Source organism: Ambystoma mexicanum, chromosome 4q, assembly GCF_040938575.1.
Source record: "Ambystoma mexicanum isolate Mex_15411 chromosome 4q, UKY_AmexF1_1, whole genome shotgun sequence".
In the NCBI taxonomy this organism is placed as follows: domain Eukaryota; kingdom Metazoa; phylum Chordata; class Amphibia; order Caudata; family Ambystomatidae; genus Ambystoma; species Ambystoma mexicanum.
Window position 1 is genome coordinate 602,126,073 of NC_090928.1, and position 27,073 is coordinate 602,153,145.

The window sequence follows — 27,073 nt, forward strand, 5'->3', positions numbered from 1 at the left end:
TGTTAGACCTCTGAGGAACACCACAGGTAAAGATAGAGAAGATGAAGGAGCCAAGTTGGACCTGTGAGTGTCAATCAGAGAGGAAAGAAGTCAATCACGCCAGGGCCTGACCGGTGATACCCAGGTTATCAGGATGACCGTTGATCAGGATGGCATGGTAGACTGTATCAAAGGCAGAAGAGAGATCAAGTAAGATGAGAAGATGAGGACATAGGGGGTGTTGGAATCAAGGTTGAAGAGCAGGTCTTCACAGATGTTCAGGAGAGAAGTTTCCGTGCTTCTGGCTGCTCTGAAGACAGACTGATGGTCATTAAGACAACCAACAGATTCAGTGTGAAGATTAAGCTGGGAGATGGCCAGCTTTTCCAGGAGTTTGCCCAGGAAGGGAGTGATGGAGATTGGGCAATAGCCATGCAGGACGGGTCGAAGAGTGTTTCTTAAGAAGAGGGTGTACAAGGGAGTGCTTCAGGGGGGATGGGAAGACTCCAGTGGTGAAGGAGTGGTTTCAGAAGACGGCCAGAGCAGGAGCGAGAGAGTCAATGTCGTCCTTGATGGTTTTGGAGGAACAGGGATGAACCTGTTTTGATGAGACTTTCATAGATAGGACTTGTCTAGAAACCTTGTCTGGGGAGAACAGGGGAAAGGCAGAGAAGGAGGGGGGAGAGGTGGCCAAAGAAACCTTGTCTGGGGAGAACAGGGGAAAGGCAGAGAAGGAGGGGGGAGAGGTGGCCAAAAAGGGCCAGAAAAAGAGCAGGGAGTAGAGGGGGGAGGGGTAGAGGAAGAGAGAGAGGACAGGATGTCCCGAGTACTAGAGATGAAATCAGAAGCCTGAGCTGTGCAGAGGGTCTGGGAAGGGACAGGAGAAGTAGAAACTGCTGCAGGATTGGCCAGTTCCTTGCAAATTTTAAAGAGTTGGGCCGAGTTGTTAGAGGCCGCAGAGATGCAGGCTTGGATGTGAGCTCTCTTGGTGCGGACAGAGAGCCAGTATTTTCTTTGGGGCAGGCGTCAGGCCAGTTTCTCTGGGGATGTACCAGAAACACGCCATTTGCGCTCAGCCACCCTGTACTTCCGTTTGAGGGTGACGAGGTCTGAGCTGTACTAGGAATTGCACTTGGCTTTGGGCTTCAAGCGGATCCTCATGACAGGGGCAAGAATATCGAGAGTATCAGATATAGCAGAGTGGAGCATGGAAAGGGCTGTGTCAGGGTGTGAGTCAACCAAAGTGGGAGAGGGGGTGAGAAAGTGGTAGCGAAAGCCTCAACTGACACACGCTTCATGGGTCAGATAACCGAGAAGGTGGGTGGCAGTGCTGGAGTTGGCTTAGCCTGGGGGGAAGAGAGGGTGAGCTGAGAGGAAAGGAGAAGGTAATCACTCCAGGAGAGTGGAGTGGTGAGAGGGATTGACAGGGGAAGGTCTGAAGAGATCAGAACATCCAGAGTGTGCCCTGCAGAGTGATTCAGGCCAGAGGGGAGAATCGAGAGTGAGAGAAAGTCACAGAGGTCATGAAAGAGTCCAGAGGAAGGACAGGAAGCATCCAGGTGGATGTTGAAGTCTCTAAGAAGGAGGAGTTGAGTGGTCGAGACCGGGAGGGAAGAGGAAAGGTCCACTCATTCAGAGAGGAAGGGGGAGATCTGACCAGGTGGCTCATAGATAGTAGCCACAGTAAAGAAATGGCTAGGAGAGAAAGAGCCTGCAGACAAGGCATTCATAAGAGAAGTAAGCCTGCGTATGTATGACAGAAGCAGGAATCCACTCGGGGAAGATCAGGGTTATACCCCCTCCGGAGCACCTGGATCTGGGCACAGAGAGGATCTTGTAGCCGTCAGTGAGGACAGTGTTAAAGCTCGTGACAGAGCTGGTCGTGAACCATGTATCAGTGACACCGAGGACATCGAAGTTGAGTTCCTGCAGGAGGTGGCAGATGTCAGAGGAGTGTTTGACAGTTGAGCGAGAGTTAAGAGTGGCAATATGGAGAAGGTTGCCGGCCTTGAAAGACTTCCGGGAGGGGTACAAATCAGAGGTACACCCTGCGGAGGTGTAGAAGAGGAAGGAGGAGAGGGCAAGGTAGCCAAGGAGGAGACAGCAGGGGAAGGCTATGAAGCCGTGGAGGGAAGACAGCGGACAGCAGGAGAAAGAAGGAAATTGATGAGGCGTGGGAAGCGTCTATCAAAGAGGAAAAGATTGGCCTGAGGGCCTTGGACCAAGATGGTACCATTCAAGTAAACATTAATGATGACCTTAGAGGATATGAAGGAGGACAGGAGGGCATCCCACTGGGTGCTACAATTGAATGGCACTACTATCACAGTGATATTTAGATACTGGAGAAACACACCTAAGTCTGGGAGCCCTGTAGGTGGGGAAAAAGGGCCTGGGTTTCACAATGGATGGAGGTGGTTGTGCATTTAGTGGTTGTAGTATCTGATTGACATGTAGTCATTTGATTGTGGCAAAAATGATCAGAACCACAAAATGGTTGAGGGAGGATGTAGCTAGGGTGCAGTGGATGCATGATGAATTGTTGGTTCCACTTGAACAGTGTAGTGACCATCTTGGGTCTGAGCGGACAAGGAGGCCGACCAGGTGATAAAGCACATAGTTTTTAACTTTTGCCAATTGCCATTCACCTGGCTGCCTAATGGCTCGACGCCCCTAGGAGTTACATTTCAGTTGAGGATCCATGTCATGTGGGGTAGGCGAGGACCAAATGGGCTCCTGGGGCAAGATATAGCAATGTTTGTTTCTTTTTCCTTATCAGGCAACCATCTGGATTATCCTGGCTGGGGGTAGAATACACCACTCTTCTGGAAAAGCCTAGGAGCAGAAAGACCATTATGATGGTGATGAGTGCAGTATAAATACTTATTATTTTATTTTTATTTTTTTATTTATTTTGCATTTGTTAAGCGCACTAAACCCAAAGGCATCAAAGTTCTCTTTACACATATGAGAGAGAACAGGAACAGACAATGTCATTGAAGACATATAGGAGGTATGTTCAGTGAGAAAAGTAGAATCTTAAGTTGTTTCCTGAACACCCAATATTATCTCTCGGATCTCAATGACAAAGGTAAGGCATTCCAGTTTTTCAAGGCTATGACCGGGAAGTTTCCCCTCCTTGCTCTCTTACAGCTGAAGTGAGGGATGGTAAGTTGATGAGAATAAGAGGCACATATTGGTCTGGGGGATTGGACTTTGGAGAGTTTTTGTGAGAGGTATTTGGGCACCGAGTTGTAAAGGCATGCATGCGTGATTGCTAAGGTTTTGAATATGATGCGCTACCGGATTGGTTGGCAATGTTCTTTTCTTCTTGCTGCCAAGATATGTTCACAGTTAGGGATGTGGAATGCTGTTCTGAGGGCATTGTTTTGAATGATTTGCACTTTGTTAATGTTGCATGAGGAAGTGTCGGAAAAACGTACATTGCAATAATCCAGTCTGGAGCCAATAAGCGCTCTTGCAATGCTGATGCAGTTGCCGGGGGCTAAGAAAGGGTCTGCATGCATTGATAAATTAAGATGTATGTGTGGCAGAGGAGGCAATCTCATTGACCTCAGGATAGGGATAATGTGGCATCAAGGTAAATGCCCAGAGTCTTGACATTGCTGGAAACTTGGCTGATGTTGCCCTCTACAGTGAATGATTTATACGATTGATTGAGATTGTTAAGTGATGTTTGGATGCCCACCAAAAGCAGTTTGGTCTTGTCGTCATTAATGCACAGGAGGTGGGAAGCCATCCATGCCTGTATCATATGGTATACTGAAAGCAGATTGTTGGTATCTGTAGTGTAGTCGCCATTGAGGGGGAGGAGCATCTGTGTTTTGTCTGCATAGTTTGTGTAGGAAACTCCATTGTCTTCTAGCAGGTCAAAAAGTGGATTGGTGAAAATGTTTTATAGTGTCGGGGAGACAAGGGAGCCTTGCAGAACCCCACATGGGATGAGATGGTGGGATGCCGCATTCATTCAAAACACTCTCATGGACCTGTCAGATAAGAAGGAGATGGCTTAAAATGAGATGTGAGCTGCTGACGCCAAGTGGTGACACAAGATTTGATGGTCTACTAAGTCAAAGGCTGTCGACAGATCAAGTAGTAGAAATAAGGCTGTTTTGCCGGCATCTTTGATTTCATACAATTGGTTCTTTAAGTCCAGCAGTGCAGATTCCATGCCAAAACCTGGTCGCAATACAGATTGCTGCAGCCCCAAGAGGTTGTTGAATTCCAGATAGGTCTGAATTTGAAGGTACGCCACACGGTCCAGAATTTTAAGAAGAAAGGCTCAGTGGTAATAGGGTGATAGTCTGTCGGGAGGGTTGGGGTCAAGGGTGGCTTTTTAGAAGTGGGAGGACCCATGCAACCTTGAGGCTGTTAGGTACAGAGCATGAGGAGAAGGAGGCATTAAAAAGGGTGGTCATCAACAGTGCGAGTGATTCAGTGCTGTCCTTGATGACTGTTGCAGGGCAGGTCTATTCCTGGCAGCACAAAGGCTACAGCCCTTGGATGATCCGGGTGACCTCAAGATCAGTGACCGGTTTAAAGTCAATGGGTGGTGAGTTTTGTAGGGGTGCTAGGGTCCCAATGGTAGGAGTGGCAGGGGCGGCACTACCCATAGTGTTTTTTTGTAATGATCTTATTTTGGAATGTGTCAATTTTGAGCAGCAAGGAGTTTTGTATATTGGTGCACCAGTAGTTATCCTGTATGCAGTTTGTTGGGGGGGGGGGTGACCAGGGCCTCGAGTTTGCACAGTAAAGTGAAGAGATCACTAGGGCTGGATTTAGATTTAGCAATGCTGGTATTATAGGTTGACCTCTTTTCAAAGATAATGTCCTTTTTGTATTGCTTAGCTACCAAGATGAAGCAGGTTTTTTTGGGCTTAGTAGGGTTATTGTTTCACTATGTTTCAGCATTGTGTTTCAGTAGGGGCAGGGCTTTGAGTTCCGGGGAAAACCAGGCATTGCAGTGTGTGGCAGATTTGTCTTTCTGCAATGTGAGCAGTGCCACTGTGTTGATAGCCTGTGTAAGTGTAAGGTTGGACAGGTCTACCAGTGCAACCGGGTCGTTGACTCGAGTTTGCGGGTGGAGTAGCACATCTAGTAGTGGTAGGATGTGGTCTTTGGTGATATTTTTATTACTTTGCGTGGCACTGGAGGGGGCAGGGCCATCAAGGGTTCAGGATTGGACACTGGTATAGTGAATAGAATGACGTGATCAGTCCAGGGGCATGGCTAGTTGGATGTGATGGTGAAAATACAGTTAAGGTCAGCAAGCCAATCTAGGGTTCGGCCTTTCGCATGAGTGGAACTAAGGATCCGCTGGGCAAAGCCTAGCATGTTAAGAGAGTTGGCTAGGGATAAGGCATTAAGATCTGACTCATCATTAAGGGCCAGGTTGAAGTCACCTAAGAGTATGGCTTCGGAGGTGGGTTTAGCATTGGTAAGGAGGTGCAGGATGTCCTATTTGAATGAGAGGAGAGGGCCGAGGGCAAGATAGACCACATGTATAGTTGTTGTGTATTTCATTGTCAGCAATTCACCAGCTGAGAAAGGAGAATTGCGTATTTCTCTGATTGGTAATGAGTCTCTAGCTATGAGGGTGACACCACAGCCCTGGAATCCAATCTGTCCTTGCAATAGGTGGCATATTTAGGTGGAATAGCAAGGGACAGAGATGGGCCAGCGGCAGCATGGAGCTGTGTTTCTGATATGGCTAGGATATAAAGGTAGTTGTTTGTGATCAAATCTGCAATGTCAAGTGCGTGGGCTGGGATAGACCTGGCATTCACTAAAGCTGCCTTCAGTGCTTTAAGTGGGATTGGGAATTGAGGGGGGGCTCTAGTTTGGGGGTGTGGCCTAAGGACACTCATCCTAACGAGAGCCCCCCCTCTATTAAGGGGGGGCGGCTGGTAAAAGTTGAAGCTGGGGCACGCTGGCATTATTACCTTTTATGCGCCCAGCCCCTCCTTTTAAACAAAAGAATGGGCTGGGCGCACCAAAAGGTGTGACACCAGTGTTCCCCTTCTCGCACGCAACAGGCAGCTCTTTCATTCAAGGAGCATGTCATATTTCGTGTTTGTTTATTATAAATTATAACATCTGCCACATATGTTTAAGATATTGTGAGCCGCTTCTCGCTTTAAATGCCAAAGTTTTATATGCGAATACTATAAGAATTCATTTTCACCCATAAAATGTAAAACACTATGGGGTCGATTCATGGAATTAATGTGCGCCGAAAATTCCCGCGCAGAGGTGCCAAAACGTGCGAATCGCAGGAAAAGTGCGAAAATCGCAGGAAAACCAGCGCACAGCGATTCATGGAAGTCCGTGCGCGAGAAAAACATTGGATGTGCGCTAAAAATGTGCGCCGCGCACGCCGGCGCACAGGTCATCCAACAGCGTGCGCCACGGCCACTGCAAAATCGCACATAGCGCGGCGCACATCACAAAAGTAGGCGTAACACGGGGCGTAACACTCGGAATGGGGAACAACGCGTGAAAATATGGGCGTCACGGGGGAAGTACAGGAGGCAAGTGCGCGGAACGCCCACACGCTCGCCTACAACCCGTATTCATGGAATCGAATAGGGCAAACCAGCGCACGGTCAAAGATGCGCACAGGGCCAAGCAAGTACGCCACAAGAAAGCAGGTGTTAGCGCCCCTGCGACTGAAAAAAATGTGCGCCAAAAAGTGCGCTAACAAAAAGCACCCATATACAGCCATGATGAATGGCCCATACAGTGGCCCTCTAGGACAAATGAGGTGCAAAGGGGCATCGACAAACACGGACACCTGCTGTGTGAAAAATAGAGTGTGCGCGTGTTCCTGGGTGCGCGGGAAGTTCCACACGCGATTAGCCTGGGTACGTGTACTTCGGGGTGCGCGGGAAGTTCCACACGCGATTGGCCTGGGTAGGTGGGGGTGCGTGGGAAGTTCCACATGCGATTGGCCTGGGTACGTGTACAACGGGGTGCGCGGGAAGTTCCACACGCGATTGGCCTGGCTAGGTGGGGGTGCGCGGGAAGTTCCACACGCGATTGGCCGGGGTACGTGTATTCCGATGTGCGCGGAAGATTCACACGCGATTTCTGCAGGGTACGTGTATTTCGGTGGTGCCGGGGAATGCTACACGTGATTTGCCCATGTGGGTCCCCCCAGGTGTTCCTCTACACCCTCCACGGCCCCTGCAGGCAGCCCACACCACAGGGTACTACCCTGCACCCCTGCTCATGTCCCACAGGCAACCCATCCACCATGGCCATGCCCACCAGCCAACCCACATGTCACCTTGCACTACTGATCACCAACACAGGTCTCCCACCACCCCCACCCCCCAGCCACCAGGGGCAGCCTCCACCAGGCCCCCACTCATGTCTCCCACCACCCCCACCCCCCAGCAGTGCAGGGGCAGCCTCCACCAGGCCCCCACTCATGTCTCCCACCACCCCCACCCCCCAGCAGTGCAGGGGCAGCCTCCACCAGGCCCCCACCCATGTCTACCACCACCCCCACCCCCCAGCCACCAGGGGCAGCCTCCACCAGGCCCCCACTCATGTCTCCCACCACCCCCATCCCACAGCCACCAGGGGCAGCCTCCACCAGGCCCCCACTCATGTCTCCCACCACCCCCATCCCACAGCCACCAGGGGCAGCCTCCACCAGGCCCCCACTCATGTCTCCCACCACCCCCACCCCCCAGCAGTGCAGGGGCAGCCTCCACCAGGCCCCCACTCATGTCTCCCACCACCCCCACCCCCCAGCCACCAGGGGCAGCCTCCACCAGGCCCCCACTCATGTCTCCCACCACCCCCATCCCACAGCCACCAGGGGCAGCCTCCACCAGGCCCCCACTCATGTCTCCCACCACCCCCATCCCACAGCCACCAGGGGCAGCCTCCACCAGGCCCCCACTCATGTCTCCCACCACCCCCACCCCCCAGCCACTAGGGGCAGCCTCCACCAGGCCCCCACTCATGTCTCCCACCACCCCCACCCCCCAGTAGTGCAGGGGCAGCCTCCACCAGGCCCCCACTCATGTCTACTACCACCCCCACCCCCCAGCCACCAGGGGCAGCCTCCACCAGGCCCCCACTCATGTCCCCTATTACCCCCACCCCCTAGCAGTGCAGGGGCAGCCTCCACCAGGCCCCCACTCATGTCTCCCACCACCCCCATCCCAAAGCCACCAGGGGCAGCCTCCACCAGGCCCCCACTCATGTCTCCCACCACCCCCACCCCCCAGCCACCAGGGGCAGCCTCCACCAGGCCCCCACTCATGTCTCCCACCACCCCCATCCCACAGCCACCAGGGGCAGCCTCCACCAGGCCCCCACTCATGTCTACCACCACCCCCATCCCACAGCCACCAGGGGCAGCCTCCACCAGGCCCCCACTCATGTCTCCCACCACCCCCATTCCACAGCCACCAGGGGCAGCCTCCACCAGGCCCCCACTCATGTCTCCCACCACCCCCACCCCCCAGCAGTGCAGGGGCAGCCTCCACCAGGCCCCCACCCATGTCTACCACCACCCCCACAACGCCAGCCACCAGGGGCACCCTCCACCAGGCCCCCACTCATGTCCAACTCATGTCTCCCACCACCCTCACCCCCCAGCCACCAGGGGCAGCCTCCACCAAGCCCCCACTCATGTCTCCTAACACCCCCATCCCACAGCCACCAGGGGCAGCCTCCACCAGGCCCCCACTCATGTCTCCCACCCCCCCCACCCCCGAGCAGTGCAGGGGCAGCCTCCACCAGGCCCCCACTCATGTCTCCCACCACCCCCACCCCCCAGCCACCAGGGGCAGCCTCCACCAGGCCCCCACTCATGTCTCCCACCACCCCCATCCCACAGCCACCAGGGGCAGCCTCCACCAGGCCCCCACTCATGTCTCCCACCACCCCCACCCCCCAGCAGTGCAGGGGCAGCCTCCACCAGGCCCCCACCCATGTCTACCACCACCCCCACCCCCCAGCCACCAGGGGCACCCTCCACCAGGCCCCCACTCATGTCCAACTCATGTCTCCCACCACCCTCACCCCCCAGCCACCAGGGGCAGCCTCCACCAAGCCGCCACTCATGTCTCCCACCACCCCCATCCCACAGCCACCAGGGGCAGCCTCCACCAGGCCCCCACGCATGTCTCCCACCACCCCCATCCCACAGCCACCAGGGGCAGCCTCCACCGGGCCCCCACTCATTTCTCCCACCACCCCCATCCCACAGCCACCAGGGGCAGCCTCCACCAGGCCCCCACTCATGTCTCCCACCACGCCCATCCAACAGCCACCAGGGGCAGCCTCCACCAGGCCCCCACTCATGTCTGCCACCACCCCCACCCCCCAGCAGTGCAGGGGCAGCCTCCACCAGGCCCCCACCCATGTCTACCACCACCCCCAACCCCCAGCCACCAGGGGCACCCTCCACCAGGCCCCCACTCATGTCCAACTCATGTCTCCCACCACCCTCACCCCCCAGCCACCAGGGGCAGCCTCCACCAAGCCCCCACTCATGTCTCCCACCACCCCCACCCCCCAGCCGTGCGATTTGCCTTACGTGTACTTCGGGGTGCGCGGGAAGTTCCACACGCGATTGGCCTGGGTATGTGTACCTCGGGGTGCGCGGGAAGTTCCACACGCGATTAGCCTGGGTACGTGTACTTCGGGGTGCGCGTGAACTTCCACACGCGATTGGGCCTGTGGGAGTGGGTTACATGTATTCCAGGGGTGGGCGGGAAGATTCACACGTTCGCCTACGACGTGCCGAAAAATGGTCCAATGTTGAGACACGTACGCCAGCATGAAGCAGGCGTACCTCGACCCGCGCAGCATAAAAGTGCGCGCAAACAACAAACAAGCTCATACGCCAGGATGAATATACCATTCCTAGCAGCAGTGGCCGTGGGTTACCAAAGGAGGAGGAGGATAGTGAGGGCCCGAATTTTCACTCCCAGAACCAGCCTTTTTGGGATGCCTGATGACCAGGTGTATGGGAGGTGCAGGTTTCCCCCACACATAATACTGGACCTGGTCAGTGAGTGGGAGGATGACCTCACATCACCCACCCTGTGCTCCCAAGCACTCAGCCCCCTGGAGAAGGTCCTCAATGTACTGCACTTCTTGGCCACAGGATCATTTCAGCAGACAAGTGCCATAGTGGGTGGGGTGTCACAGGCCACGCAGTCACGCTGCCTACACCAGGTCTTGAACATCATCACTGCATGCCCATCAGTCCGTAGGCACATATACCTGCCCAGGACACCTGCAGAAAAGCAGGCTGCCACCCTCGATTTCTACGGTGTGGCACAATTCCCAAAAGTGCTAGGTGCCATTGACTGCACCCATGTGGCACTACGTCCCCCCAGGGCATCTGAGCACATCTATAGGAACCGCAAGCACTGGCATTCCATCAACGTGCAGGTAGTATGTAATGCTAAGGGAATCATCACCTCAGTATATGCCAACTATCCAGGGTCCACCCACGACAGCTTCATTTACCGAATGTCTACCCTAAGCCGGGACCTAGAAGCTGGGCGGCATGGCGATACATGGCTGCTTGGTGAGTATGAATGCCACTGCACATGCATGCATGTCAGATGCAGAGTTATGTCACTACCCCAGTAATGATATCCATCACCTCCTCACCAGGGGACAGTGCCTACCCTCTGAGCACCCACATGATGACGCCAATTCGGAACCCCATCACGCCTCCAGAGGTAAGATACAACACAGCCCATATTGCAACCCGGGTCATAGTGGAGCGCACATTCGGAGTGCTCAAGTCACGCTTTCGCTCCCTTGACCGTTCTGGCGGGCAGCTGTTATATGCGCCCCCAGTAGTGTGCAGGATCATAGTGGCAGCATGTGTCCTGCACAATGTTGCAACATGCCGGGGCCTGGCCTTGGACATGGTGGTGCCCCCACATCCCCAACCACATGCATGCCCGCTGCGCATGGGAGGGGAGAGGGCACGGGGTGAGGCAGCCCGTACGCAGCTGGTGGCTAATTACTTCACATAGAAATCACACCCCAGTGGAGTGCACACAGGCCTGGCACATACCATCTGATAAGCAATGATGACTTGACCTGACAATTAAGATGAACAAAGGGACTGTCAACTGTCAGAACCATAGCAGCCTGAGATTGTTCATGTGGAAGTGTCACAATGTGTGCATCCCTACCTACACAAACACCACCAATGCAGTGTCATGAAAAGACACTTCCATGCTGCAGAAATGAATACCCACTTGCAAAATACTACATGAAAACAGTGCCATGTCACCCACCCCCTCCCCGGCACGGCCACACAACACACCATGGCATGTCATGCAATGTGAGAGGAAAGAAATGAATCCCCACAACATGCCCCAAGTGTCAGCAGCTACAGTGTCCCTAATGGAAACATGTCCACACATGAAATGCTCACAGTAATGCAGGACCTACAACCCACATTACCAAATACTTACCAAGAATACCAATCACCTACACAACCTCCAACCTACCTTAAACATGACATTACAGACTTAAAAATTAGCTAGCCTCACCACCTGATGATGACAGCCCTCCGAACACTTCCAAGTATACAGTGTTAGCGCCACACAAGAGTGTAGGTGCACTGCTTACAACATGGACTCTAGTTCCAAGGTGGACCGCATTGTGAAGACATGAGGAATGGACCTGCAAATATGGAGGATGAGATGGATGCAGAGGCACATATCAATACACCACGCAGTGTACAATACAACAACAATATGCTCTATGAATGTATACACAGTATTGACTACAGACTGCCCACACAGCTCATGGGAGTCCAATGTCACCATGTACGTCAATGTCACTTGGGCACACCCTTTGCAAGCCCATGGAAACGGGAAGCAGGAGGGGGTTGTGTGACAAAAACCCAAGCATCTGAACCAAATCCATGACAAGCCTGCATGTGCCCAGCCACAATGCAGCGTATGCCCACGGGAGCCACACAAGGCAACACACTGTCCCAAAAAAAATAAAAAAAATAAAAAATGGCCATTAATGGGCCCGGGGGGGGGGGTTGGGGAGGCCACCCAGGAGGTCCGAGGACAGGTTGCACACCAAAACCCACCTGTGTGGATCTTGCGGAAAAAAAACACCTCCATGGGCTCATGGCCTACACGGCTACCCTATTGTGGGAGTATCACTGCTGTCGCTATCCTCACCCTCTGCAGCTGCATCCGGAGGTGGTGGCACTATGGGAGGCAGCCCACGCAAAGCCCTAGTCTGTTCCTCCATGGCTGCAAGCATGCGGGTGTGGTAGGTCTCGTTCTGGAGGATAAGTGTGCGGAGGTGCCCATGCAACAACTCAAGGGATGCCCGGACCTCCGCCCTAGTTGCCTGCATCTCAGCTGAGAGCGTACGGGTGAGACGCTCCAGCTGCTGTTCTGTCCTTCGGTTTGTTGAAGCCTCAAGCTCAACAAGAGTCGTCCTGAGGTGAAGGAGTTCCAGCCTCAGGGCTTCCCTGTGGCCCTGGGACTCTATGGAGATGGCTTCCTGCAGAGTCGCCAGTGCCGCCCGCCTGTGTGACTGGCAGATGGAGTCGGTTGCCTGCTCTAGTCGCTCCATCAGCCTTTCTGGGGGGACAATGGAAGTGGCCACCCTATCCATGGCCTGAGCCATCATCTCTGATGCTGCTGCCTGTTGGGTTGCCATACCGTAAATGGATTGCTCCCATGCGGTATTGCCAGTTGGCGTACGGCCACCACGTCGGCGGGCACCACACCTGTCTGGGGCAAGGCGGACTGTGCCTTGCTGTGCCGGCACTGCCTGAGGCTGCAGGACTGCATTCCCCCTCTGATCTGCTGGCCCAGGAACAGGATCAGATGTTGCGTAGTGTGACACTGCATCCGTAACCACCAAGGGCGTACCTGCCAACACTGACATCCCCATTGAGGGTTCTAACCCTGGTGCAGGTGGGTCGGACAGAACAGAATCCCTCCCAGGAACACTCACCTGCGACGGCACGTAGGTCTCATCATCCGAATCAACACCTGAGTACAGCTCGGGGGAGGTGCAGCCAGAGACACCCCTTGAAGGCATGATCTGCAGCAGTTGTGGGTTCTCACCCACCACCACACCACGTCCCTCACTGGTGGTCGGTCGGCCCTCAGACCCCTCCTGGGTCTGCACCATCTCCACAACCCCAGCAGTATCAGGTGCGTCTTCCCCTGCAAAGACATAAAAGAAAACAAATGGAAACAGGCATTAGCACTTTGGCACACAATGAGGGCTGAGAGGCTACAGAAACAGTACTTTATTGACACATGTCCCACATGACTAAAACACTCCCATGCATGCACCGTCACTGCGTGTGATGGGGAGGCAGATGGCACACATTGATGACACCAAGATGGAAGATGAACACATTTGCTGCATGCTGCCTAGCAGTGGCATCACACAATTTCCAGTGATTGGCAGGTCAAATACACATGCCATCACACAGATGGCATGTACCCTAGCCATGAAGTGAAGAGGGAGAGGAGGTCACCAATTGTTCATTCAGTCCAGTTTGTTCATATGATTGATTATTTTCATTGTAATGGTTCAAATGTTTAACATGCAGCTGCCAGTCAAAAATGGTCCTATAGCACAGGGACATGTCCAAACTAATCATGTCCACGAAATTGAGCCAGTCCACTGTACCATAGCCATGTCAGACATGTGACAATAGGACTGAGAAATCCCGAGTAAAAGTGGTGGTATGCAAACAATCTGCCTGAATAAACAGAGGTAAATAAGCAACAGTGTAGTGGCAAGATGACACTCCAAGGGCAACTGGCGTGGTGTTGGGCTGGATGTCTAATGTTGGCCGAAGGGATGCTGCTATACCCAAATGCTGTTGCCAAGAATGTCTAGGAAGTGGCACATGGGTGAGCCGAACCACTCAGGCACACACACCCTCCCCTGGCACCCAAACAGAAGCCCTCCCACACACACCATGCACATGGATGACACACACATGCATGTGCACTCACAGGACAATGCCTCGTAATCTGCCACTTCTCCCACGGCTTGGATCTGTTCCTCCATGACGTAGGTCCCAGCAACCTGCTCATGCGGAGTGAGTTCTATGTTGTCTGCTGGAGACCCACCTCCAGTCACTAGAGTTGCGGTATGACTTGAGTCCAGCTTATTCTTTGCCCTGCGCTTCAGGTCATTCCAGCGCTTGTAGCATTCATTAGCTGTGCGCCTCACGATTCCAAGGGCACTTATGATGTCCGCAATGGTCTGCCAGTGTGCCTGACGTTGTGCAGGTGTGGTCTTGGATCCTGCAACAATCACCATTTCGAGGTCATGTGCGGACACATACTCTACAAGTGCATTCAGTTCGCCTGATTGAAGCTGGGCTTCCTTGACGGGCCGGACTGTGTAGCCGTGTCTGGGGCATCAGCCTCTACTGGACGAGCACTCTTCCTCTTCCGCTTGGAAGGTGGTGGGGATCCGGAGTGTCCTGCGCCGCTCTGGACACTAGGGGCAGGAACGTGGGATTGCACACTCAGCATGGGAGTTGGTGCAGGCATTATCTCAAGTGTGATGGTGTCAGGGGGAAAGTCAGCATGATGGACTTGGACTGACACTGTCCTGGATGGGTGTGTGAGAGGTGGGGTGGATGGATCCGCAGCTGCCCCTGCAGCGTCCCCAGCCTGCCTATGCGGGGCAGCAGATGACCTAGCTGCCCCTGATCCACGTGGCCTGATGACACCAACGTTCACCGGCGCACGTGGCCTAGACCTGCTGACCTGGAAGTCAGCCATGGAGTCACCCTCTGCCAGGTCTGGTTCCACAGTGGGCTGGTCCAACAAGGGCTGAGCATGGATGGTGTCAGCCACGGTAACCTCAACCGGGGGGGGTGGGCATGGGTGTCCCTGACTGCTCCTCCACACATGGGGGGCTAGGTGCACCCTGCAAGTCACGGCCACGTCCTCTACCGGATCCACCACGGCCAACACTTGGGGCTCGGCCACCTTTGCCACCCTTACGGCTTGTTCGCCTCCCAGCCATGGCACTGATGTAATTGTGCGTATGGGAGTCGATGTGAACTATTGTCCTGGGCAATTGGGGGACAAAGGGGTTGGGTACCAGATGGTAATCGTACCCTAGTGCTCTAGCAAGGCTGTATGTCACCCCTGGGGAAAGATGACGGGTCATGCAACGCACAGGCACCCCAAAAAAGCGAAGTTAGGTGCACGCAACCCCTCCTAGACCACGTGCGTGGAAAAATAAACCTGCACTACGCTGTGGCACCCAGGAACACAAGAATGAATGTATGCGTGTCACACGCAGCCTAGAATGACCTCTGAAGGGGTACGTGACACATGGGGCAAGCACAGATGTTAAATACATGCGCGACTCACCGTCCGCCAGGAACAAAAGCGTGAAAAATATGCGCGTGTGCGCGTTGGCAACACCCCCGCCAAAAGAAGAATTGTACGCTGTCTGAGGAGACAGGACAACAGTAGTAGGGAACGCTGTTTGAGGAAACAGGCCCAGGAAAAAGAGGAAAAGAGAAAAAGCTGTCAGAGGTAACAGGGAGTACGAACTGGAAACGCTGTGAAGTAAATCGCGTGTGAACTGACAAGAAGTGCAGATTTCACCCTCTCGCTCTCCACGAAAAGCACATACAAGGAAATGGCGTTCTACACGTACCTTTTATACACACGTCACAGACGTGCATACGCAATGAGGCCATTTCCACCAATTACGCGCTTTGACACTCGGACGTGTATCTCTTCATTTTTACACGCGCCATTCTCTACGGCCATGCGCGTGACGTCACAGCTGCGCATGGTGGCCTTTGGGGCAATGAAATCACATATGCGAGCACACGTGGTAAAACTGCACGTCCGAGTGTCATCGCGTGTAATCGGAGGGAAGTGAGCATAGACGCGATTGGCCTGGGTACGTGTATTTCTGGGGTGCGCAGGAAGTTCCACACGCGATTGGTGGAAATCCACGTGTGCTCTGTCATCACGTGTAATGAGGGAAACACCCGCGCACCTCACGTCACAGACGCGCTCACGCGCTAAGGGCCTTTGGAACAATGAAATCGCATATGCGTGCTGACGTGCATACGCGCTAAGGGCCTATCCTCGATTTACACGCAGACGTGCAGGATTTTCACGTGCCAAATCACTCAGTATCAAGCTGGCCACGCGTAAGCACACGGAAGACCACGCTCCTGACCAAAAGGCCGAATTACTGCCCCCAGATCCCCGAGCAGCCTCCCACGAGCCATCTGCTGCTGCCTGCCTGCCTGCTGCCACCGTGCTCTGCCATTTGGTGCCTGCACATCAGCCATCTGCAGCGGTCCATTTGCTGTGTCCACCCCTGCTGGAACAGAAGACTCCCGACTGGGATACCATTGCTCCACAGCCCAGCCCCAGGACCCAGTTGCCCACCCACTCCTGCCTCTGGGGTTGCCATGTCGGGCACTGCAACATCTGGCACCACTGGCAACCCCCGGCCAGAGAGGCATAGGGGCACCAGCTTCACTGCCACTGAAGTTGGTGTCCTGGTGGAGCAAGTCCTGGGGCAGTATGATGCCCTCTTCGGTAGTAAGCGCGCCAACAAGGAAGGACGGACTCGGATCTGGACGGACATCGTGACTGCCATCAACGCGGAGGGGGTGGCAGTCCGCGACTACCAACATGTCAAGAAGCGCTGGGATGACTGCAGGTCCCGGACCCTCTTGAAGGCCCGGCGCCTCATGGAGGGGGGCCGGGGCCGCATGAGTACCATCCAGATGAGGGTCCTGGAACGCGTAGGCCCAGCGCTCCACGCCCAGATCCTTGAGAGGCAGACCCGTCTGGAGTTGAGCGGTAAGTGGCCAAGCATTGCTGTGTGAGACAGGGCATGTCGCAGTGTGCTGGTTGTCTGATACTTGCCTGTATGTGTGACATAGGCCATGTATGCATGTGTGTGTGCAGGGATGTCATGCATGTGAGACCAGTAATGTGTGAACCACATGGTTGGTGCATGTGTTCAAATGCAACATGGGTTGCCCTATGCGGAATGGCCACATGAAAGCATGCCAGTCTCTGTTCCTGGACATGGGTGAGGGATGGGTGCTGATGCCATGTACATGTATGCTGTCCATGTCTGTGTGTCTGACCTGCGTGTCTGTGACTTGTGAATTCCAGGGATGCATGACACATGTCTGTCGCAATGTTCAGGTTCACTGATGCAGCCTAGTCATCCTTGTATCCACTGTGTCTGTGGTGTACGAGGCCAGATGGATGAAACTAGGGTGAAGTGTGCGCATGTGAAAGGCATGGCACATGATGCATGTGAGTTTCAAAACAACAGTGTATGCTTCAAGAATCACTTGGACATGTATGCTAATGTCCATAGCATGCGCTATGCCTGTTACCGCATGTGTTTTACCTGCACTGAGCCATGTGTTGTGGAGGGACATGATGGAAGTGATCTTTGACAGTGCCACTCATCTGCTATTGCTTCCTGTCTAGGGGACCATTGTACAGTACCCTGATGCTTGTGTTCTATGTCTCCCTCTACACAGCGCCACGTGAAGAAGAGGGCGGAGACGGCTCTGTGGAGCAAAGCGGCGGGGATGCCCCCACGGCTGCAGCGGAAGGGGTGGGTGAGCCCCCACAGGGGCTTGCAATGGCGGAAGACGGGGTGGAGCCATCCAAGTTGGTGGTTTCCACAGAGGAGGAGGAGGCCGCTACTGAGGCGCACATGGGGCCTGGTGGGGGCATCCCTGCTGGTGCAAGTGTTGCAGTCCAGGGGCAGGAGGCAGCACAGGTCGCCGTGGAGGGGCCTGTGCATGTCACTGGCCCTGACACTGTGACTGCACCACCATGCACCAGCAGGGATGCCCCATCCCAGGCACGTCCGCAGGTAGGGGGGATGTCCATGTCATCTGACTCCCCTCCACCTGCGTACGAGGGGACCCCTGGCGGTATGGAGAAGGTCCTGATTGGTGTCGCGTTGCCCACAGGTGCAATTCGTGATGAGGTGTGTGCTTCCCGGGAGGAGCATGCACGTCATCACGGAGAGCACCGTGCCGACCTGGCCCAGTTGGGAACGGCCATGGTCGTGGGTCTCCTACATGTGTCGGCCAATCTGGCGACCCTCTCCTCCTCTGTGGAGACTATGCACCAGTCGTTCTCCATGCCGTCTTCCGGCCCAGATGCCACCAGGGCCCCCTGTGGACCTGCCCCGACCAATGCAGCCGGCTCGGTGGGGATCCCATCCCTGCCACAGTCGGGAGTCGGAGGTCCAGCAGGGGTGGACACACCAGCAACTGGACCCCAGCAGATGGAGGATGTGACGGCATCATCGGGCAGGGCACGTGCACGACGGCATTGGTGGATACCATCAGCCTGGATGCCGTCGTGCTGGCACAGGCAGTGCAGGCATCGGCCGGAGGGCAGGAGAACCCTGGAATGGGAGTGGCTTCCGTGTGGGAGCGGTTGGGCCAGCAGATAGGTGCGGAGCGGCAGCGGGCAGAGGAGGACGGCTCACAATGGTCAGGGCGGAGAACTCCATGCGGAGGGCGCTGAGGCGGGCTGAGTGCCTCGAGGGTCTTTGCAGGGAGTTGGAGCTGGACACTGCTTTATCCCTGCGAGACCTCGGGGCCAGGGAACATGCCCGCCTCCAAGCCATTGAACAGGAGTTCGATGATGCCCTGGCCCATGACAACATCCGGTGAGCCGTTGGACTAGCCCGCTGCCCATGTAAATAGTTATGTAGTTAGAGTTAGGTTTCCTTTGTTTTTGCATTTTCTTTGGACCTTTTGGACAATGGGCCACATTTTTGTATATAGTTATTTTTTATTAGGTAGTGTTGTTAGATAGGTTTCATTTATTTTGTTGGGATCATGGACCCTGGCTTGTTCACCTGTACATAGTTCACTGTTGGATTTTCTTTTCTTTTTACTATTTACCCATGGAGCAATGGCTTTCAATTATAATTTCCCATTGGATTTTCTTTTCTGGACTGTGACTTTGGACACCATTCCTTTGGATTCTGATTTTTGGTTTTGCATTTTTTCATGGACATGCTTCTTTTTACTTTTTTTACATTCCCATTACTGTTAGTTTATTTTTGATTCAATTCATGTTTTCTTTAATACATATTTTTTGATCAAACTTCTATGTGTAGTATCATCTCATTGGTTTCATGCATATCATTTGAGATTCACTGACACCCATTGGGTGTATGTGAGGGACATGTGTTAGTTTCCAAACTTGCAATTGCAGTTCTATCATGTTATTGCCATTTCTGAGTGGGTGGATGCAATACTCAGGTGGGTGTTTTGCATTTGGAGGCTGACCATAGGGACCGAGGATCTAGATTGTGATGACATGTTGGCTGGGGAACATGAGTTGGACATGAGTGGGGGCCTGCTGGCAGGTGCCCCACAGTGATGGGGGGTGAATGTGCAGGGGAACATGAGTTGGACATGAGTGGGGGCCTGGTGGAGGCTGCCCCTGGTGGCTGGGGGGGGGTGGTGGTAGACATGGGTGGGGGCCTGGTGGAGGCTGCCCCTGCACTGCTGGGGGGTGGGGGTGCAGGGGGACATGAGTGTGGGCCTGGTGGAGACTGCCCCTGGTGGCTGGTGGGTGGGGGTGGTGGTAGACATGGGTGGGGGCCTGGTGGAGGCTGCCCCTGCACTGCTGGGGGGTGGGGTGGTGGGAGACATGAGTGGGGGCCTGGTGGAATCTGCCCCTGGTGGCTGGGGGTGAGGGTGGTGGGAGACATGAGTTGGACATGAGTGGGGGCCTGGTGGAGGCTGCCCCTGGTGGCTGGGGGGTGGGGGTGGTGGTAGACATGGGTGGGGGCCTGGTGGAGGCTGCCCCTACACTGCTGGGGGGTGGGGGTGCAGGGGAGCATGGGTGGGGGCCTGGTGGAGGCTGCCCCTGCACTGCTGGGCGGTGGGGGTGCAGGGGGACATGAGTGGGGGCCTGGTGGAGGCTGCCCCTGGTGGCTGGGGGGTGGGGGTGGTGGTAGACATGGGTGGGGGCCTGGTGGAGGCTGCCCCTGCACTGCTGGGGGGTGGGGGTGCAGGGGAACATGGGTGGGGGCCTGGTGGAGGCTGCCCCTGCACTGCTGGGGGGTGGGGGTGGTGGGAGACATGAGTGGGGGCCTGGTGGAGGCTGCCCCTGGTGGCTGGGGGGTGGGGGTGGTGGTAGACATGGGTGGGGGCATGGTGGAGGCTGCCCCTGCACTGCTGGGTGGTGGGGGTGGTGGGAGCCATGAGTGGGGGCCTGGTGGAATCTGCCCCTCGTGGCTGGGGGGTGGGGGTGGTGGTAGACATGAGTGGGGGCCTGGTGGAGGGTGCCCCTGACTGCTGGGGGGTAGGGGGTGGTGGGAGACATGGGTGGGGGCCTGGTGGGGCTGCCCCTGCACTGCTGGGGGGGTGGGGGTGGTGGGAGACATGAGTGAGGGCCTGGTGGAGGCTGCCCCTGGTGGCTGGGGGGTGGGGGTGGTGGTAGACATGGGTGGGGGCCTGGTGGAGGGTGCCCCTGCACTGCTGGGGGGTGGGGGTGGTGGGAGACATGCATTGTTGATCAGTAGTGCAAGGTGACATGTGGGTTGGCTGGGGGGCATGCCCATGGTGGATGGGCTGCCTGCGGGACATGAGCAGGGGTGCAGGGTAGTCCCCCGTGGTGTGGGCTGCCTGCAGGGGCCGTGGAGGTTGTAGAGCGAACACCTGGGAGGACCCACACGGCCAATTCACGTGTAGTACTCCCGCGCACCCCTGAAATACACGTACCCTGCTCGCACGGGGCCAATCGCGTGTGGAACTTCCCGCGCACCCCTGAAATACACATACCCTGCTGAAATCGCATGTGGAACTTCCCGCGCACCCCTGAAATACACGTACCCTGCTGAAATCGCGTGTGGAACTTCCCGCGCACCCCTGAAATACACGTACCCTGCTCGCACGGGGCCAATCGCATGTGGAACTTCCCGCGCACCCCTGAAATACACGTAGCCTGCTGAAATCGCGTGTGGAAGTTCCCGCGCACCCCTGAAATACACGTACCCTGCTCGCACGGGGCCAATCGCGTGTGGAACTTCCCGCGCACCCCTGAAATACACGTACCCTGCTGAAATCGCGTGTGGAACTTCCCGCGCACCCCTGGAATACACGTACCCTGCTTGCACAGGGCCAATCGCGTGTGGAACTTCCTGCGCACCCCTGAAATACACATACCCTGCTGAAATCGCGTGTGGAACTTCCCGCGCACCCCTGAAATAAACGTACCCTGCTGAAATTGCGTGTGGAACCCCTGCAATACACGTACCCTGCTGAAATCGCGTGTGGAACTTCCCGCGCACCCCTGGAATACACGTACCCTGCTCGCACGGGGCCAATCGCGTGTGGAACTTCCCGCGCACCCCTGAAATACACGTACCCTGATGGAATCGCATGTGGAACTTCCCGCGCACCCCTGAAATACACGTACCCTGCTGAAATCGCGTGTGGAACTTCCCGTGCACCCCTGCAATACACGTACCCTGCTGAAATCGTGTGTGGAACTTCCCGAGCACCCCTGGAATACACGTACCCTGCTCGCACGGGGCCAATCGCGTGTGGAACTTCCCGCGCACCCCTGAAATACACGTACCCTGCTCGCACGGGGCCAATCGCGTGTGATACTTCCCGCGCACCCCTGAAATACACGTACCCTGCTGAAATCGCGTGTGGAACTTCCCGCGCACCCCTGAAATACACGTACCCTGCTGATTTTGCGTGTGATACCTCCCGCGCACCCCTGATGCACACGTACACAGGACAATCGCGTGTGGAACTTCCCGTGAACCACTGAAATACACGTTCCCCGCTTGGCGTTTGCTGTTTGCCAGCCCTGTGAACTGGTCCAGGGTTAGCGCAGCCCTTTGCGATTATTTGGGGATTTTGAAGGCTTTTCCTTGCGCGAGGGCGTTCTTGGGGGCGTAACTGGCGCTGCTGCAGGGTCGCTGCGCCACGCTGCGCCACGGCTGGTTTTGGATGCGAAAATCCATGAATACGCTGTGCGTGGAAATCGATTTTAGCGCACGCGGCTGGCGCAGACATTCGCACGGGCATGCTGTGCGCCAGTCTCGTGCGCCACTTTTGTGCGAATTTCTATGAATTATCCTGTATGTTTTACCTTTTCTGTGCAGGGTTTCCCCAGATGTCATTGTTTTCCTTAAACGTTCACAGTGACTGGCACTCGGCCTCTGACGGGGAAGCCATTTCATAAGCGATCCGCGCATTTGACTTCTGTTCTTCAAACGCTCATGGGTTCGTGGGTGCACATTTTCCTCGCTTCAGTGAAAGAATGCAGTGTGGGATGATAGTTTAACTCCAGGCCCTTGCTTTGATTCTCTGAAGTGACCCTAACAATAAGGGGATCTGCTGTTCTGAAAAGTAGCGCGAGCAGGAAATGAAGGGGGCGGGAGGCGAAGGGGATTGGGGGAGGCTGGCTTCAGGTGGCAAGGGAGCATTAAAGCAAGTGGAGAGGCGAGAGAAACACCAGATGGCAGGGTTAAGGAGGTGAGACTTCAGGATATGCCTGTTATCCCATATGACTGACATCACAGCCATAACTCATACCAACCAGTTTTGACCTAAAGGCGGTGTCATCCCCAGTTGTCAAATTGTTAATCCCACTGAACGAAACAAGTGCATTCCACGTGAGCCGATGAAACGCACTCTTGTTAAAGTTTCACCAGAAGTGTTAATCCTGCAGGATTACTGGGCTCTACATTACTTTTCTTTTTACTTGCATGTGAAAAGGAATGCCTGTTAGAACTCTTAACTTGCTTTGTGCCCGTGGGTCATTGTTACACTATCCGGGGTTAGCAAGAACCGTGTCACCACCATGTCCTCGAAAGAATGAACCTGAATACAAACAACTGTTGCTCACCTTTATTTTTGAGCCAATTATAAAAAGCATCAACTACAGTGTTCTGTGCCACATTTTCCAAGGGCGGTAATATTGTATGTGGCCTGATGGTCAATTCGTGTCAGTCTATGTTGTAATGTGGTTTAGTGCTTGGAAATGGCTCGAAAGTTTGAACACATCAACATGCAATCGACTATTTCCATACAGATAACATGATGCAGATTTCCAAATAGCAATCGTGTTTCTACGATGCCATTTTTATTAAGCGAATCTGGTGTGAAACGATATGCTCCCTCCGGAGGATAGCTCAGGGGCACCGTGCTCGCCTTGGAAGCAAAGTGACAGCGAGCACCACAGATTCGATCCGCGCTTAGGAACCTCTGCGAAATAACCACGTTATAAATAACCTATCATATCATGCTTGTTGTTGGCGGATGGCTTATTTTTAAAAAAATGTCAAGAGGAGACCTGTAAACATTGTAATAGACATGTGAAAGTCAAAAGCGAGATCAGGTATTTTGACACTAATACAACATTAGTGTATTTTGGAGAGAATAAAAGTAGGAGCGGAATACTACCTGCACATGTATTGGTAATGTTCGAACAGAAGCAGTCAAATGCGGTTATTCAAACTACGTTTGCAATTATTTTTTATTTGAATTGGACATATAGGAGGATTTTCGACTCAAGAATTCGGTATCATAGAAAACTGATTTGGAATGTTGTCAAACCCGGTATAACTACTATCGCAGACCATTACTGCAAGGTAGAAAACCTGGAAATGAAAAGAACGAATATAGACTGGGTCGTGCTAGTGACAGGAGCTCTGGGGAGGGGGTGGTAGATGGGCTGTGGGGGGTTGCCCATCGCATTTCATTTAACAAAAAAATGATGTGGGTCTTGGGTTGGGCACAAGCTGTTTCAAGTTCGAGGTTTGCTACCTCACAGTAAAAAAATCGATATTTTCACCTAGATCCCATTCCGCATCTCTCCCAATCCACACTTTCGCCACTCACTTTGATGTATTCCTAGAGTTCTCCAATTACAGAAACAACTATCCAAATGTACAGCTAATTTTATGATCAAATCGGACAGCAATAATAATGCATAGATTGCCTGTAAATGGAAAAAAAACCGACCTGTAAATTCTTTAACTAGAGTTAAACGAGTCTACAGATGTGCCCACGTTCTTCCTTATGCCAGGGATGAACAGGGGCAATATGTAACAAAGGAGGGCATGGGTAAATGATTGTTTCCACTTGCGTCATTCACTGTGATCTGTGGGGGCTTGTAAGTGTGTCCTTTATTTGCACTGCCTGCCCAAAGGCACTCCTCCACCCTTTCGTTTTTTGCATTTGTGAATTCGAGGTAATTGAAGTTACATCCCCATGCTGCACACAAGTCGCATATTTGCATGTACAAGGACTGTACACACATTCCACATTCTCCATACATGTGACACACATGCGCTTCCCTTCTGTGCTCATTCTCGCAGGCACGTTCAAAAGTATTCATATTTTTCTTAACTATTTATTCATTGGAGATGCTGTATTCCCCATTTTGGGACTGGAGTGAAATTAAGAAAAACTTTTTTTTCTGAATTTAAACGTTCTGAATGTTACCTGTTCATATTCCTTCAAAGCAATTCACAGTAGTGTGTGCTACCTCGGACCCAATCCATTGTAGTGTCCATTTGTGAGGATGAACATAGCCTCACAAATTATTATTTTAGGGGATAACAGCAGGTCTAGGCTGGTTTAGCCCGACTACCTCTGATATTTGGTGATTCCACTCAAGCAGATATGTGATCTAATCGCCTGATATCTGTGGTAGGCCTATCCATTTGTGGTATTCCTCAGAACCACAATGCTATAGGAAGACGATATACAGACACCATCTGACAACAGATGGGGAACCAGCAGATGAAGACAGAAAACACAAAAAGTCTGTATTTGCTACACAAAGAATGTGGACCCAAGTATGTCATTGAACAACTATAAATATTTGCTCATTGTTAACCCACACACACACACACACACATACAAAGCCGGAAATATAAAGAACTCCAACTCTCGCAGTCCTTTGTTGTGTCAACCAGTTGCCCATCTTCTCATCATTAATCCTAAACCATTACACCTGGTCTTTAATGTCCCTGCTTGCAAGCCAATAAATCACCATTCTCCAGTATGCCTCTGACATTCAAATCTGTCTCAAAGTGTCATCGGCCAATGACATTGCATTCTGCTGTGGCCTCACACAACCCTGGATATCGTTTGTGTCCTTAAAACTCAACTTCGGCCACATAGTTGTTGTCATCCTGACCATCACTGGGCTAAAGATCCGTATGTTTACCTGCTTATTATCTACGGATCTTGATGGATTCTCGTTTTCTTACATCGACTTTTACAAATTACTCAGTTTGCCTAGGAATTTTAAATTCAACTCCAAAAAGTACATGAAAATAGAAAAACGTCTTCCTGGTATAGATTCTCCATCCTCCACAATATCAAAATCAATTCTCCTGCCAACCAATATCCAAGCAGTGGTCCAGACCATTTTGTTCACAAACATCTACCCTTCCACAGACTGACACCTTCGAATCTGCTCTGTTAAAGTCTTCCTAGCAACAGCTAATCTGATCAAAGGGCAGACGAAATGTAACCAGGCCACCCTCACCCTGAGAGAAATGCACCTGTGCTTTCCAAAATCCATTGCTTCATCCTTGGGGTTAACATTATACAATTTCTAGGAAACCTAGCCAGCAAGTCAGCTCTGTTGTTGCACTTCTCTGTACATTGCATGTTGCCTGTGTATGGGGGATACCTAGAAGTAAATATGCAAGTAAATACTAATTTTTACTGCACCATCTACCACCTTAGTGTTGTAGGGTATTTTGTGGAGATTTGGGGCCTGACGGTATTTTATTACCGCCGAAAATAACTTAGCAATAATCACTCTTTGTATTCAGATTTGGCCATGTGCAACAATAATACAATGGACATGCATTATTTCAGCACCCAGACCTGCATATTTGGTATACGTGGTTGGTGGTATTTTTGGTGAGCATAATTCCCTTGTTTTATTTGTGGCCCCAATGTCCAGAATCCCTTATCTTTGCTTAGATTTTTCGTGTGATCACTAGAGAGACCTCAGACCTGCATTCTAGGAATACCACATTTCCAGTGATAGTGTTGGTGTGCCACCATGGGCGAACTCACTGACTTATTTACGACAGAGAGCTATATGTGGTAGTCTTGTGGTAATTTCCACTACCTTATATACGGTAGGGAGCTATGTTCAGAGAGTCTCTCTTCCCGTTGGCTCATGTACCTCCAACAAGCTATGCTACAGTCACTCACAATTATTCATACTGATTCTGACATGCACACATCTGTCTTAAAATGACCATTGCACTGTTTAAAAATCTCCCCACATCATCGGCATTGTAATGGTAAATAGAAAATAAACCACCCGTCTGTTTTCAAATATTTTCTGTATTATAAAAGTTGCATTTAGACACGATCTCATTCTTTACAGAAATAAATAAAATGGTACAGTAAAAGCATTGTCTATGACACACTGCAAAGAGCGTGGCGGAGAACAGAACTCAAATTGCAACATTGGTATTTGATTAAGACACGCACAGGAATCCTACACTGACTGCATATTTTCGTGCACACACCCGGCTCCCACGCTTATGTAATTACCTTATCTGAGTTTTCTTCAGCTGTTCTCTTTCTGAATGTAGCTCCCTTGAAGATTAACCCCAGTAAAAGGATCGCCTTTCCTTCTCAAACCGGGGTCATTGCCTGGAATTCTCAGCTTTTTCAGATAGGAATGCCTCAGCCAGTGGAAAGGTTTTTCTTTCAGCTCTCCCCAATCTCGACTGCAGCAGGACACAGGAATCTGCATTCAGTCAGGAGCCCCACAGCCAGGTCTTCTCCCCAGTAGTGCAGAAAAATGTCTGCCTTGGAATTTTCCCCGTTACTGCCCACTAAAACTTTCCTCTCAGCCCTCTGTATGACGTGTCCCAATGAAATCCATCATCTCTCATCCTCCTACTCTTCAACAATAGCTTCGCTTATACATTTGCAATTGTTGCAAATCTGACTTCCTTCTTCCTGCAGTTACTGTGCACAAAAACACGGAGAATCAGGCAGAGAAGAGAAGAAAAAAAA